The following is a 16,531-nucleotide window of genomic DNA, read 5'->3' as shown; positions in this document are numbered from 1 at the left end:
TTCTCCTGTCCTTCTTCCAGGCATATAACAGATTACATAAAGGGGTCATTTCCCAGCATTTACCTCCTGTATTTTCTTAAGCTCAGTTTCCTGAAAGCAATACACCATCTCTGGGTTAGATATAGCTAGCTATCACACGGATGCAATGGACCCTAATCACTATATTATCTGAGATTTTCTATATTTATTGCATTAGTACATTACTACTGATGCATGGTATGACACTAATTTTTTTAGTTAAAAGATCAGGAATTCTAAGCAATGAAGGTGAATTTCTTAACAATTATTAGAGCATTTATTTCCCTCTGACTGCCATTTACTATCTAATCCTGTTGTCAGTAAAGTATGCACTAATTGTTAGACTTGTTCAGCGGGATCCCTGATCAGGGCCTTGCATAGAAATGAATTCTCTCTACCACAAAAATGTGTTTCAAAACTTTACTGCAGAACATTCTTAAATACTAGTTACAATAAGATAAATACAAAATAACAAAGTAACTGATTGAAAACAAGCAATGAGGTTCAGTCCATTATGCAGTTCAATAAACTTCCCTCTCTCTCTTCTCAGAGGGAGATCCTAAGCTTGCGCATCATTGTGGATCTACTCTGCAACTACTACTGCTGCTGCTGCTGCTGCTATCCATCTCCAACAAGCACACATTGGCTTTTCAAGTTTCAGCTTCCTGAAGCTCATGTTTCCGGCCAATGAGTCATTCATCAAGCAATTTATTTCACTGAAATGGAAAAAATACTAGTCTTCACTGATGCTTTTGTCGGAGTGGAACTTCTCAGCTAAGGTAAACTTCCCTTTACAACATTTCAGATACAATGCATTCAAGTACAGCATTTTATATACACTAAAATTATAACTTTAACAGTAACATGCCTTAACCTTTAAAGAGATCCAGAACCCCATTATCCTGGCTGAAGCCAAACAGAATTTTAGTTTGACTGTTCTGGTGTGGATTGGCCTTGGATTATAACATAAGAACTGAGAAAGGATAATCATACTTGTTAATTTAAATTTATATCTGTCAGGGGTTCCATTATCCAACAGGTTCTTTGTCACGACAAAGTCAGTGTTTGAATTCAGAGAGTTGGGGGGGGGGGGAATCACCAAGGAAAATGCTGCTCCATAATTCAAGTTGAGTCTAGGGCCTTCCAAATTTGGGTTTGTGCTCATATTGTCTTGTATTGACTCATAGTGGAATTTCACCCACTATCACCAGTTTCGAGTCCTTTCTTCCCTGTCACTTCATTCTCTTTTTCCAAACTAAACTGGCAATCATGGCAGAAAGGCCTTAGACCTCTCTCTCTATTTTTAAGGCTTCTTCCTCCTACTCCCTCTTGCACCTAGGGTTCTGCTACAGCAGTGTTCCAGGAGGAAGTTTTCTACCAATGCTGAGTCCCTAATATCTGGTGGGGTGGACCACTTTTTTGCAATCTCAAATTATTTATCCTAAAATGGGTACATCAAGTCTTCTGACTCTTTCTTAATTACCAAATTATTTGGTGGAAGAGGTGGTGGTATCAAGTTCCAAACCCTAATAGTCCTCTAAAGCTTCTCATCTATTTTTAAGGTCATGAAATGACAGGTGCAACCTCTAGATGATTTTTGGCCAATTCATGGCTCATTTTGCATTTCAAGCATCCTCAAGGGCCAAATACTGCTCCATCACAGTGATTGACAGTGAAGCGAATACAACTTTGACAGTCATAATTATATTCCTGTCTCTGAGGACTGCCATCAATTTGACTCATTTATGGTAACTTTTGAAAATATTTTCTATACTACAGCATATAATTGTTAGCCTACTTGTACTGTCAGGTAGGGCAAATTAATCATATAAAGTTGGGAATTATAAATGCTTAGGACACCACCGCCCCTGGTTTCCTTTTCTGATATATGATGAGGGAATGTAAAAGATACAATAGAAGCTGGTCCATCAGGGGAAATGGGATGCTTAGTCTTCTTCTTCCTCTCCCTTGCTGGGTGATGCTACAGATGATGTGAGGGGGTTGACCAGTAGCCAGAGGTGCTGTGCATGGACACATTTGGTGCTGCTGCTGGTTTCTTTGTGAGGAACATGATGGTTGGAAGCTGCCGCTGTTGTGTCTTGAGCTCATCAAACATGTCATATGGCCTCAGAGTGTCTGTAATCCCAGGGATTATTCTGAGGCTGCATTTCATGGAGGGGTCAACCTCTACAATCAGACTATTTGCATGCTTTATGATGTGGAAGAGTTGAGAAAATTTCTGCAGGTTCCAGCTTGCTGGCTCATATGCCATCTTCATCCTCTTCCTCACATTCTGAACTTGATCTGACCAGTTCTTCCAGTTCTTCAATACCTACTGGCCCTCAATTAGCTATTCCACTTCTTGGATGAGGTCAACAAATCTATCACCACCCACTTACCTGATCATCTTCACAGTGTCCTCAACTTCAGTGGCAATGCTTGGAAATCCCTTGAAATCATGCACACATCCCTTCTACAAGTTACACCAACGCGCATTCACTGTTTCAGGATAGATTGGATCCACTGCCAGTTTTATATAAATGATGCAATGAGCAATGCTGAAGAGAAACAGCAAATCACAAAAGAATTGCTGGAGGGGAAACAGCCTCTGTTTGTAAACTCCGTCTTCCGTTCTCCAACAATGTAGGGCGGGGCAGGGCAGGGCCAGAAGGGGGCCAGCGATCGACTGTGATCGACAAAAACATCGCAGAGATCTACCAGTAGATCGTGATCTACCTGTTAGACATCCCTGATGTAGATCATACAGAAGAAAGTGAGTATCATGTAAGCAGTATTGAAGCACTGAATAACACCTTTATCCAGAGGTTGGATGAGGGAAGATGTATTGGGGATGGGAGGAAGACAATCTCTACCTCCCTGTGTGCAATGTGGAATCCCTCAGGATGCCCCGGAGCAGTGTCCGCAAGCAGCGTCACTTTACATTTTCCTTTTAGGGCATGGGAGTTGGAGATCTGTACAACAAGCCTGTGTTTATTAAGTGTCCGACCACATTGCCACAGATCAGTACAATCACTTGATCCTCGGCAGGTTTGAAGCAGGGAGCATGCTTTTCAGCTTTGGCAATGTTAAGTCTGCTCAGCCATTTTATTCCAGATAAGCCCCATCTTTTCTGCACTGAAGACTTGCTCTAGAAGATACGCCTTATTGTCCAGCAGCCACTTCAGTTGGGCAGGGTACATTTTGTAGCCTCTTTGTGTATAGATGCAACCTCCCCTGTAATTCAGTCATTTTGAGCTGGCTTTAAATTCTTTGGCAGACTAGTCCCATCTGTGATGGAAAATTTAAAGTAGTCATAGAAGCTCAGAGCCTTTCTGGCAGAAGATGCTGCCATCCACAGAAACAGATTTCTAGTTCATATCTTCCAGCCCAAGTTCAATACCTTATTCATCTTCACCAAAGCCTTCTCCCACACTTGGCTGGTCAACATTGTAGTCAGTGGTGTGCTTGTTGCCACAGTCCCATGGATCGCCTTCTCACGCATCTTGATGGCATGGATGCTGAACTCGTTCCAGCCACCCTCCGCTTCTTTGTTTTCTCAGCAGCTGTAGTTGCCTTGCATTTTGGGGCCATTCTGCAGTCTGAAGCTCTGCCAACCACCTGTTCCACACTACAAACCCCTCTGATGTTTTTCTGGCTTCCTTGATCACTCTCTCCAACCACCTCTTCCACACTCCAGCATCTACTGATGTCTCTCCAAACCCCTCTGCAAGTCTCTCTGGCCTCCTCTGTTCACTGTCCCCAACCACCTTATTCACACCCAACACTCTCATGAAGGCTGCTGGGATTGCTGACCATTTTATCGTGCTCTCCTGCCACCTCCTTGCCCCCATGCTTACAGTTTTCACCCCGTTTTCTATTTTTTCCCCTGTGCAAGCCATTTTTGTGGCATTTTTTTAAAAAAACTATTATTATTTTTCAGAAACACATGTAAAGCTGTGAGAGTGTATGTTTAATAAGTGTAAGATGCACGTTACCTATACACACACTCTCACACACTACATTTTTTAGACTTCCAATGAATTTGCTCACTTGTAACTGAAAAGAATATCTAAGGGCAATTGGTCGTTATTTTTGAATGAATATGTGAAATGTTTTAAAGACGTTTTTCATTGCCTCATCACTGGTTGTTTGCTGCCCTGGGATCTTTTGGGAGGAAGGGTGGAATATAAATATATTAAATGCATAGACAATTTTTTGTGTGTGTTTATCTGTTGCTCTTCTGGAGCAGAACTATACTCAACTGGTTTTTTATTATTATAAAAAGGTAACTATTTCTTTAAAGCAATGCAGCTTTGAGTTTGAGTGGCTTTCAAGCATTTCAGGTTTCAGCACTGGCAGTGACAACTCAATTTCAAAAACAGGCCTGCATTGCTTGTGACCTGCACCACCCCCAAGCAGCCTCGTATTGTGACATTCCAAGTGCTGGACAACTGTGTGCTGTCACAGGCAGGCAGCAAATAAAACAGGTTGAGCTTCTTGACAGCCACCATACATGCATTGTAAACTGAATTTGGCTGTCCAAGTCAGAAATCTTATATGCCTGCAATTTTATTCTGTTTATGGCACAATGTTTCAAGAAAGTACAAAAAATGAAATTTATATGGCTTGTCAAAGACTGACGATGGAACTTTAGTTATTCTAAGAATTCTCTGTGTAGTAATTGAGCTGGTTTTGAATCAGTGTCACACCACCCTCCTTAAATCGCCCCCCCCCACTCTGCTATAACTATAATCCCTTCAGTGTGGATTATTTCTTTCATTACATCTGGGAAAAGCAAAGCATAATTCAGGTTCGAAACAGCAAATCTAGTTCATATGTTATTTGGAAGTGCATAAGCTACTGTGCTGTTTGAAATACACACACTTAAATCCAAATTCTTTTATGGAAGAAAACATCACTGGAATTTATTAAGGCTTCAGTCCTATACAGTCTGAGTCTGAGTTTGCTGGGATGTCCAAAGTTCCAAGGCAAACCTGAGAAATCAGAAGCAGCTTGATTCAGCTCTGAATCTTTCAAAATCTGCCCAATTTGGCTTGGGACACAAGATTTGCCTCAGCCAAATGCACACCCCTGCTAAATGGCTCAGAGAGCAGGGTACCTTCAATATAAGCTTCTGTTGTCATTAGATTTGATTGGCTGGTAGTTCTGTTTGTTATTTTTTGAATTGGATATTAATTCTTATTTTATATGTGTAATTATTTGTAACCATTTTCATGAATTGTTTTCATTCATGCTATTGAAATACAGAATTTTGACTTAACTGATACGTCTGTGTTGAGCGGAGCTAGTTAGCATCCATCTGTCTCAGGAGACAATGGAAGTGTGCCTTTGGGGGTGAAGTCAAACTGTTTGAGAGTTATAGTGCCTGTTGTGGCTATAGAGACCAATATTGGAGAGACATATTTGTTTCAGCTGAAGGCTCTATATCATAGAATCACAGAATTGGAAGGGACCAACCCCATGCAGGTATATGCAGTAGTCCCATACAGGGATCAAACCTGCAGCCTTGGCATTATCAGCACCATGCTCTAAACAACTGAACTATCAATACTAATGCAGGAGTACCATGAGTGGAGTAACCACATTATAAACAGTCTAACAGATGAAATTCCAAACTTGCCTTTCACAGCCACTATTTAAATTCTAATATTTTAAAATTGGGATGCGGGTGGCGCTGTGGTCTAAACCACTGAGCCTGGGGCTTGCCGATTGGAAGGTCAGCAGTTCTAATCCCTGTGATGGGGTGAGCTCCCATTGCTTGGTCCCAATTCCTGCCAACCTAGCAGTTTGAAAGCATGTCAAAGTGCAAGTAGATAAATAGGTACCATTCTAGCAGGAAGGTAAACGGAGTTTCCGTGAGCTGCTCTGGTTTCGCCAGAAGCGGCTTAGTCATGCTGGCCACATGACCCAGCAAAACTGTCTGCAGAAAAACGTCGGCTCCCTTGGCCAGTAAAGCAAGATGAGCACTGCAACCCCAGAGTCGTTTGCGACTGGACTTAACTGTCAGGGATCCTTTACCTTTACCTTTACTTTTATACAAGCCAATGTATAAAACACACTAGCAATGTGAAGTGAGTGGATTATTAATAAATTGAGGAAAAGAGAAAACAGAACACCATCAAAAGCCCAGAAAAGGCTGCTGAGATTGTTTGCAGGATGTTTGTGTCATCAGTTGCTAGTAGAAGCAGAAGTGTTCAGGTAATATCTTCATGGGCATGGGGTTCCCAAAAAGGTACTGTCCCATTCAAAATGTCATCTTAAGTGAATGAAAGTACACAGTAAGGCCTGGCCTGACACGTTCTGATTTTAAAGGGCACGATAGCAAGAAAAAGAAATGAAGTCCCTAAGCTGTACAAAGAACAGTCCATTTAGGGCTTTCAAAGGTAATAACCAACATCTTTAATTGGCCTTGGAAAAAATCAGAAGTACAGATAAAGCAAAATTGGTAACTGGAGCATCTTATAGAGTGCAGTGTAGTACTCCAGTGAATAAGTTACCAAGCATGTTTAACAGTGATAAGATCAAGTGGGCAACAGCAACAACCATCTAGAATGAAAATGCACCAAGTTTCATTCTAGTTAAGGTGTCTTTTTAAAGGCTTCTAGGAATTCACAACAAAAAAATGTAAAGTCATTCTGACCATGAGACATATGATCTAGTCAATGACATGTGATTTAGTATGTGGCAATTCACCACAATTTAAGAAGGATGTCGACCAGCTGGAACGTGTGCAGATGAGGGTAATCAAGGTGATCAAGGGTCTGGAAACCAAGCCTTATGAGAAACAGTTGAATGAGCTGAGTATGTTTAGCCTGGGAAAGAGAAGACTGAGAGGAGCTATGGTAGCCATCTTCAAATATCTAAAGGGATGTCATGTAGAAGATGGAGCAAGCTTGTTTCTCCTGCTCCGGAGGGTATGGCTTGAACCAAGGGCTTCAATTTACAAGAAAGGAGATTCCAACTAAACATCAGGATAAACTTTCTAAGAGGTGTTTGACAGTGCAATGGATTCCATTGGAAGGTGCTGCACTTTATTTCATTGGAGTTTTTAAATCAGAGATTGGATGGTCATCTGTTATGAATGCTTCATTTGAGATTCCTGCATTTCAGGGGGTGACCTAGATGACCCTTGGGGTCCCTTCCAGCTCTACAATTCTATGGTTCTATGAATTTCCATCATCACTGACCATTGTCCATGTGGCCGGAGTTCAACAACATACAAAGTGCCACTGTTTCTCTCACCCTTGGTTCATAGAATCCAGCACTCTATACACACACTATTGTTTCTTTTTTATTATAAATATCTAGTCTCCTTGAAGCAGAAAGCCAAAGTTTTCATATGGAAGTAATATCCATTGCAAATACTCTATAGATTTATACTAAACAAATATAATAAAACACATCCCTGCTACAGTGGAGTTTATGTTTTCAGTGGGATTTTAAAGTTATTGAATAACTCTGAACATGCTGATTGAGCTAATATTCAGGTATTCAAAACAGTTCTTTCTTTTTCTTTATAGTTTTTTCTTCAGTGCACTGGACTTCTGCACCAAAGGTACCACTTAATGTGACACCCATTACTACATGTCAGTTTTCAACATATCAACTGGCATTATTGAAGAAATCATTGCTTTGATACAATTTGCTCCAGGCAGTGGGCCAGAGCCAAAAAGCATCACATATAGGTTAAATGTATTTTGATCTGCCTTGTACATTAACAACAGAGGAAGGCTTTTGTAGCTTGAGAATTGAGCATCTGCTACTGAGGAGTGGGTTGGCATCACACAACTGAAGTGTTTGCAGTATCAACTGCAGAACAGGCAAAGGAATTTAGCTAAGTGCAAATACTGATAATTACCAGAAATACCATCCAGGAATGGCCAAGTTCTCATTGAGGTGGTAAATTTGAGACTGGGCTGTACTACTTGAGACTCAAGGTGGTTGTAGTCTACATATAAGCAAATGCTGCCCAGTACAAAAAGAATTCATGAAAATGGAAAACTAGCATGTTATGGAGCAGACTCTCTAATGGACTTTCTATGCTAAGTGGGATTTTTTTTCATGCATAATTTTATAGTCTTCTATAATGTCACCTCTTACTCATTTTTCTTGCTAAACTAAAAAGCTCTAAACATCGGAAAGATAATGAATTGCTGTGCTTCGGGTCAAAGGGCTGCTCCTTTAAAAATCCCTATTCTCCAGCTATGGGGTGGAGGGTTGCTCAGTTAGTTGAAGGAACCATATATCGGGGTGGAGCCTTCAAGGAGCAGTCACAGTCTAAGGGACTACAACTCCCATTATCCTTTGTCATTGGTCATGCTGGCTGGAGCTGGAGTCCAAGAACGTATGGAGGGCCACAGATTGCCCATCCCTGGTACAAGTGTTCAGTCAGCACTTGGCCTTTGTTAGACTAAGTCATTTCTTCCTTGGGACCTGTCAAGTTCTAAAGGACTTGCCTCTGGCCACTCTTGTTCTCCAGATCTGGTTCATGACCTGTTAAGTGGCTGCATACACTGTGACTGTTGGCCTCTTCCTCTTACTACCAGCACTTGATGACTGCCCAACTTGCTTTTCCAGAAGGATCAAGCCCACCTGGAGAAGACAGAAGGCCTGCACCATTCTTCTTCCATATCCACCTAAGCAGGCTGCCTGGGTGGCTGATGCATTTCAGATAACAGCCAGATTGCATCAGTCCAGATCCTGCATGGTGCACTAATACTTTCCTGAATTTGTATGTATCTATTAAAGTTATGGCCTGTTTCATTCCACTTGCTTCTCTCTGTGTTTCCTTCTTTTCCTGCCATGCACTGCTCTTTCCTGCGGTGGGAACATTTGTAGCTCACAGAAGACAGTAAGGTTAAAATTTCAATCAGCTTGAAGCAGCTTGATGAGTGGAGATACTTTGAAAAAAAGATATCAGAAGGCAACTGAGAGGAAACTACTGTAGCAGTACATAAAGAGCAGGTTTCTGGTTCAAGATTCATCAGGCCTGAAATCCATTTATTCTTTGGAGATCAGGAGCTACACCAAGGTAAATAAAGGCAGTATATAATTGGCAGGCTGTTCCTCGCCACACTTAACCAAATAGTTATGCAAAGTGCTACACCTCTATAAGTGTACAATTTGGCACAATGTGGATGATGGCTGAGAGCCCTGTAAATGCCTGAAGAATATTGCACGTGGCAATTTACATTCTCATAAGCAATTTGTCTGCAAGTGCAGACCTCTTGTCACCTGGCAGCAGCTTCTCTGGATCACAGCCATAAACTGAATAATCACATTACAATACTCTTTACTACTTAAAAGACACTCTCACACTATACTCAGTCCATAATTGTTTACATAGATATATTAAATGGCTTGCATAGGTTGGATATTTGAGTGAAGGGTACAGCCATACTCATGCTGTTGTTAGAGTACCTTTTTAAAAACTGCCTAAAACATGATGTATCAAAATAATGTAATATCAATCACTCTGGTTTAACAGTACAGTGTAAAGGCTAAGGGTGTAATCTTATGGTCCTTTGTAGAGTGTCTTAGGGGCCATTGCAGATCTTCCCCTCCGAGGATAGAAAAGAAGGACCATGGATAGGGAGGAGTACACTCCCAGAGGCTTCCTTTTTGTACCCACAGAAACTTCCATGTTTGACTTACCTCTGTCATCAGCATTCCAATGGCAGCAGGGAGGGAAAGGGAACATGTTTGGATCCACTGTATCCACAGGATCCAATACCTTCCCATTCCTCTGACATACCCTGGTAAGGGAGAGACAATACACCAGACTTGGTGCCCGCATGATTAATTTTCCCTCCAGCCACCCAACAACTTCTGTCCTGTGTGGCAACAAGGATGGGGAAGGGGACAACTACACTGATTCCTAACTCACCTCAGACACCCACAAGCACAGTGGGAATCTATCCCATGAAAGCAACTGGTGTTTCCACTCAATGGAAGGGAATAGTGTAAAAACAAAGGTGTTCCCCCACTCCCATAACACTTTTCTGTCTCCCCGCCTCTGCAATCTCCAAAGCTGAGGGCAGCTTGGGTGCAGTGGATGGGGGTGGACCTTGAAGTCAGAAGATTCATATCTATAGGATTCATTAGCCCACTGCATATAGTTTTTCATTCAAGATCACAGATCTGCCAGGCATCATTAATCATGAGCAGGAGCTTTGTACATTTATAATTTTCTTTTTTTAAAAAAATGGAGGTACATATGGACACATCAACAAATCTGAAAACATCATTGACAACTGTCTTTTGAGAAAAGAAGAAAATTTTGGTGTAATTGTATGGATTTGGCTACTGTATATCTCTCTCCTTAAATAAACTTTATTCGTTCATTAGATAAATACAGTATGCTCAAGACAAATAAATAAGAGAGTGGCCATTTTCAGAAAGAGGATGTTGTTAAATCTGCATTGCTCTTTAATAAGTTCCAAAGATTACTGCTTAAATGCTTGAAGTCAAGCATGCATTTCAGCATGCAAAACCTAGCCACTACTTCCTTGGATGGCATTAATGAAAAAGTCATATATGGGGGTCACAAATAATTGTACTCACATATCTGTTCAGCACATCCAGACTTGGCAAGTTACTACCAAGTTCATATACCATGTTTCTGAACAATGCTCTTTTTTTATCAAAGTATGCCATCATTTCTCATAAATATGTCATTTTAAATCTACTGTTCCTACATATAAAGATCAATTTTCATAAGCTATAAATGCAATACTTGAAAAATGATGGTGTAGGCACACTAGACAGAGTATGGACCGAAAACCCTACTGTTCAAGTAGATGACTTTTCTCTCTAAATGGTATTCAGTAATAGGGTATCATGGTAGTAGTATCTGATCAGAATACTATATAAGCTCTTCATATGTTTTAGCATGCAGCAACAAGCAACATTAATTATATATTTCAGTTTCTTTATGAACGTGAGAAAGAATGAAAAAAGCCTCAAGCTGATGCCAGATTGAGAATGTATTGAATTTTTTAGAAAATACATTTTGAAATATTAATTTTGATAAGAAGTTATATGAACCTGGACACATCTAATCTACAAGAATCTGTGCAATCTGTGCAAGAAAGATAATTTGCTGGGAAAACACATCTCCTATTTAGTCTTTTATACCATTCATATAAAACATTATACTGTAAGCAAGGAATGAATACATGATACATATTTGAGACATATAACGAAGTCGCAACTTCATTAAAACCAAGGAAAGGCTTAAGAGAAACTTCTGCTCTGGTTACCTGAGCAACACGACTCCAGCTTTGAGTACCATTTCAGGGTGGCAGCTGACCTGTGTCTATCCTCTCCTTCTCACCTTAAAGATGAGACCAGGACAACATCTGAGATCTGCATGTACTGGCACATCATTCAGAGAAATATCCTCGCACCCAAGTTCTGTGCTCCATCACAATTTCCTCTCAAGCTGGCTGGCAATGAATAGTACGTTGGGGGAACATCTCTTCACTAAGTTGGTGACCCTTAGTGTTCACTATGACAGCTAAACTACCCTTGCCCACATCACCTGTCATGGTGACAAATTAAATTACTTAGCCAGCTACCAATCCACATCCTGGACCATCCCATCAGATCTGCAACAGGCATAGTTTGACTAAAGTATGTTGTTTAACTGAGTAATAGGTGACATGTTGCTTTTAAAATGATTCCAGTCTGCCAAAGATTAAAGTCTCCCATGTTCAAAATTCAAAATCTGTATGATCTGATTTTTAAAAATCGAACCATGGCTACACCACAGAATTACATTTGCTGACAGACTACACAACAGGCCAAGGACAAAGCTACCCCCAACCAAACATGATGTGAGGAAGTGTTTACATTTAGGTTTTTTAGATTTACATCACTTCCCACTGAGGAGTCCCAAAGTGATTTACAATCAAAATAAACAATACAATAATAAAATCACATAACATTATGGGGGGGATGATCCCACTCAGTCATTTAATGTAGACGTTAAACAGCATGAATGCCCAAATCACATTGGAGATTCCAAGGAGCTCAGCAACATCCTACAAGTGCCACCTTCTGGAGATAACCATCTGAGTACGAGTGGAATCACTGCAAAAGAATACTCCCTACCCCCTACTCTAAGCTCAGACTCCCCAGAGGCATGCCATGATGGATGGTATCAAAAGCCACTGAGATGTCAAGAAGAATCAAAAGAGACACACTACCTCTAACCCTTTCCCAACATAAGTCATAATATAGGATGACCAAGGTAGTCCCAGTGTTAAAACTGGGCATAAACACTGATTGAAATTTATCTTGAAAATCCTCATTATGGCCCTGAGGTGGAACCCTCAGTAGCCTTCTGTGACTGAACCGAAAGGCATTTTGAAGATAAAATCACTTATATCTGTATGGACCTACACTCTATTATAGCAGGTCACTTTCTCCATGTTCTTTGGACCAGAATCTCCATGCCACACTATAAAGTTCCACTAAATAGACACCAAGGATGCAATGGAGGCAGTGAAGTAATTTTTCTTCACTGCCTTCAGTGCCACAAAGTAGGCTTGAGAATGAGCACACATTTATACTTGATCGCATTCATTAGGAGTTTTTAACCACTTGTACTTCCAACCTGATACATTGTCCTTAGCTTCAGGGTATATCAATACACCACCCGGGCCTGGCAAAGTGGAAAAGGGCATACATGGCAACTGCCCAAGTCATTTCTGTGTTTCACAGACTGGTCAGGACTTTGACAGAGTCACCAAACCTGTCTGCTGGAAAAAACCCCAGAGCTATCTGGAAACCTCTTCTAAGGGTCTATCATCCTAATAGGTCCCCCACTTCTGTGGGTGGGGCAGGGTGGGGAAAGACAACTGACCACCTAAATCTCACTGAGAGGTGTTCTGACCATGGCAAGGGAATGGTGGTAAGATGGAATGACATTGCGAAAGAAATCCCATAATATGCTCCAGCTTGGTACTCTGTTTTATACATTGCATAAGGACTGCACTCCCAGAAAAACAATGGAAGAAAATGGCAATTTGAAAACTACATTTTTATCTACCCATGACATCAGTAGCTGGAATTAAGCTACCAATGAATTATTTGTAATTACAGTCAACAGCTCCCATGGACATAGACTCTTTCTCATTGCCCTCCCACTTCTTCTTTGCAGACCTTTCCATTTGTTGATGTGTTTTTATGAGCAGATTGCTTCTAATCCCCCCTGAGGGTGATTATCTCAGGATAACCACACCTTCTGGGCTTGCTTTCAAGGTATTATATGAAATACTATGTTGTGCCAAAATATGTTTTGATTTTATGCTGCAGAAAAGGAAGCTGCCATTTAAAAACCCAGTATCTCCTAAAGCCAGGTTGTTCTATTCATGCCCCTTTTGGAATGGTCATTGTCAGCCAGAAAATCACATTAAGTTCAAGAACTGTTCTAATTAGCTGTGTCAGTCAAAAAGTGAGGCGTGGCGGGAAGGAAATACTCTCACAAATGCAATAACATGTTGATGTATGAGAAAGCTAAGTCCCCCAAGGTAATGTTTTTTTGCCTGAAAAGAATAATTGCAAACCACTTCCAATAGCAATCATGAATTAGGTTTGTTTTGTAGCACATCTCCACAGTGTAAAAATAACAGAAGGGATGGGCTGAATCTCACATTATGTATTTCTGCCTGAGGCTCCTGAATTTTTCAAATGTCCACTGTATGTATTCCATGCTTCTATTAACCATCACAGCATAGTGTAAGCCAGCTTGCACATATATGTTCATCACTTGAGATCTCCTGCTCTAAGAAATGTCTTTCTTGTATGTTCAACAATGTACAAAGGGGAAGCTGTATTAGTCTGTGCTGCAGCAGCTTAAAAACCAACACATTGTGGCACATGCTTTTGTAGACCACTTGATGAAATCTTAACCACAAAAGTTGATGCCTTAATAACATTTGTTAGTCTTTCAGGTGTCAGAAGACTCCTTTTGTGTTTTTGTATATGCCATGGTCCCGCAGATAAAATACCACAGTTTTTTAAATTTATTTAGACAATTGCTTATGTTTTAGGGAGAGATTGCCAACATCTCTAAAATATCATAAATAAAGATAAAAAACAAAAACACCATAAATAAATTCCCAATTATTGGACACAATTAACAGCTAAATAAGTCATCCTCTTAAACATAAGAATAAAACATTACACATTAAAATTAATTACAAAAAACATGCAAATATTCCAAATATTATTTTAAAAAATGTATTACCACAGGTTACCCATCCTAAAGATACCTCCATTGTAATAAAGATGAGAGGACCCTAGCCTGTGAATGCCTTCAGGCAGAGGCCACCAATGGACACATTTGAATTTTGAGAGAATGATGGAGGCACCAGTCACAAAATGGTCGCCATTGAGGAGACATGACATAACACAAAATGGCTGTCATGGGTAAAATCATATTGTGCCAGTGCTTTGTCATTCAGATGATTTCCAGATCCAATTCCAGCCCATTTCCAGGCCTAATTCAAAATATTATTAATAACCATTATATTTCTAAACGGCTTTTGACCAGATTTTCAGAAGTATCATCTCTTTTAAAGTTATGTGTAGTTAAAGCCATTTTCTGAGTCCCTTCAGATGTCTACAGCAAATAAATGGAAGCAGGTGACAACTAGTGGCACCCTTGTTATGGAATAGCCTCCCCAGAGATGCTCACCTGGTATCCATGTTGCCATCCTTTCAGTACCAACTGAAAACTTTATCTCCCCACCCCCGGGTTTTCATTCTTTTTAATGATTTGTCGACCTTTCGGATACTTGTGGAGTACTAAGATCTGTGAATATTTGGTGCTGCAGTGAGCTTTGTTGTATTCATCTTCTGCTATAGAATTTATGATGTATTAGTGTTATGCTGCATTCGATTTTACATGTTTATGGTCTTATTTTTGTATTTAATTGATTTTAGCCTCTATTTATATAGCACCTCTATTGGGTGCTATATAAATGTCATAATAAATAAACAAGTAAGAAAGTGCTTCACAGGAGCTACCTCTGATCAGAATAAGACCCAAGGGATTACCACTTCCATGTGGTGTGTAATGAGATTACATGGGCGATTACACAGGTATTTGCCATGATTTGGCAGCCCACCAAGATGAGGTTCCAACTTGACTGGCTCTGTTCCTGCATCACATTATTCATATGCATGCCACTGCAGTGGAAACAAGTCCATGTTACAGAAAGTATCATGGAGTAGAAGTGTGGCTCAGTGGTAGACCACATGCTTTGCATGCAGAAGCTCTCAGGTAGGACTAGGAAAGATCCCTGTCTGAAATGCCAGAGCACCACTAACAATCACTGTAGATAATAATATTTATTCATTCCAACCAAGTAGTAAAACAATACAATTTAAGTTATACACAGTATTGACCTGGAGCTGCCTCTACCAAGTGGGGGCTGGCTGAGACTGACAGGATTTGAAGGCCACCAGGTTGGCAAAGGCTGAGCTAGAGGACCAATGGTCTGACTTGGTATAAGCTTTTTATGAAAATAATGCAGGTCAGTTTTACTTAGAATCAAAATGCTTTGCAAAAGATTCAGCCCAGGGTTCATTTGAAACCATTCTAAGTTTTATCTCATATATGACATCATGAGTTGTTCAGAAAAGTACTGTAAATACTGCACATCATACAAGGTATATTTGAAAACCTGTCAGGACTATTTTAATCTTTGTTAGTAACTTCTAGAGGAACATGGATAATGAAAATAATATTAGCAATGTGAGCAGAATTTTGGCTGCTGCTGGAAAGCTTGCTGGTATCTTTCGCTTTCAGGTGTGAAAGGCACTGAGCATAGCAGGCATAATGTAACATGTTTTGATAAAAAAAAGAAAAGGTTAATTCAATGCAAAATTAAATGGTGATGCATTTTAAAAATTTAACTTTTAGATATCTGAGAGTAAACCTGGAAGAAAGAGAGAGGGCAAAACAACCTGGAATAAACATCTAGTTGATATATGACTCTATGATGGTTAATATGAAAACTGGGCAAGCCCTTCTTTTTAGTGTAATAAAACCTGTACATTATTATGAAATATGAACCACTGAAGTTAAACCACCAACTGCAATAGGTACAAGAACACCCACTGGTTACAGCTTGGAAGACTCAGCAGAGGTATGCAGCTGGGTACAGACACCATTAAAATAAATGCTATCAGTAACTGTACAAGCTTAAATGAGTCTATGGCTATAAATGTAGAACACGTAAATTAATGTCTGTCTGCATCATTATAGTGTAGCCTTTTAGCAAAAAGATGTATGAGTCGACTATAATCTAAAACTATCTAAATAATAATGCATGCAAGCATAACTACCCTCCAATATGCAAAAACTGCAACGTTAAGAAATCAAACATGCTAAAAATCTCTCTCCCCCCACCCCACTTTCTTTTTTAAAAGAACATTCAAGGTACATGAAGGGTTGAAAAGTAATAAGGTCTGAATGACT

Source organism: Podarcis bocagei (assembly GCF_964188305.1).
Source record: "Podarcis bocagei genome assembly, chromosome: 6".
Lineage (NCBI taxonomy): Eukaryota > Metazoa > Chordata > Lepidosauria > Squamata > Lacertidae > Podarcis > Podarcis bocagei.
The sequence above is the reverse complement of the archived record's forward strand: the minus strand, read 5'-3'. Positions refer to the sequence as shown.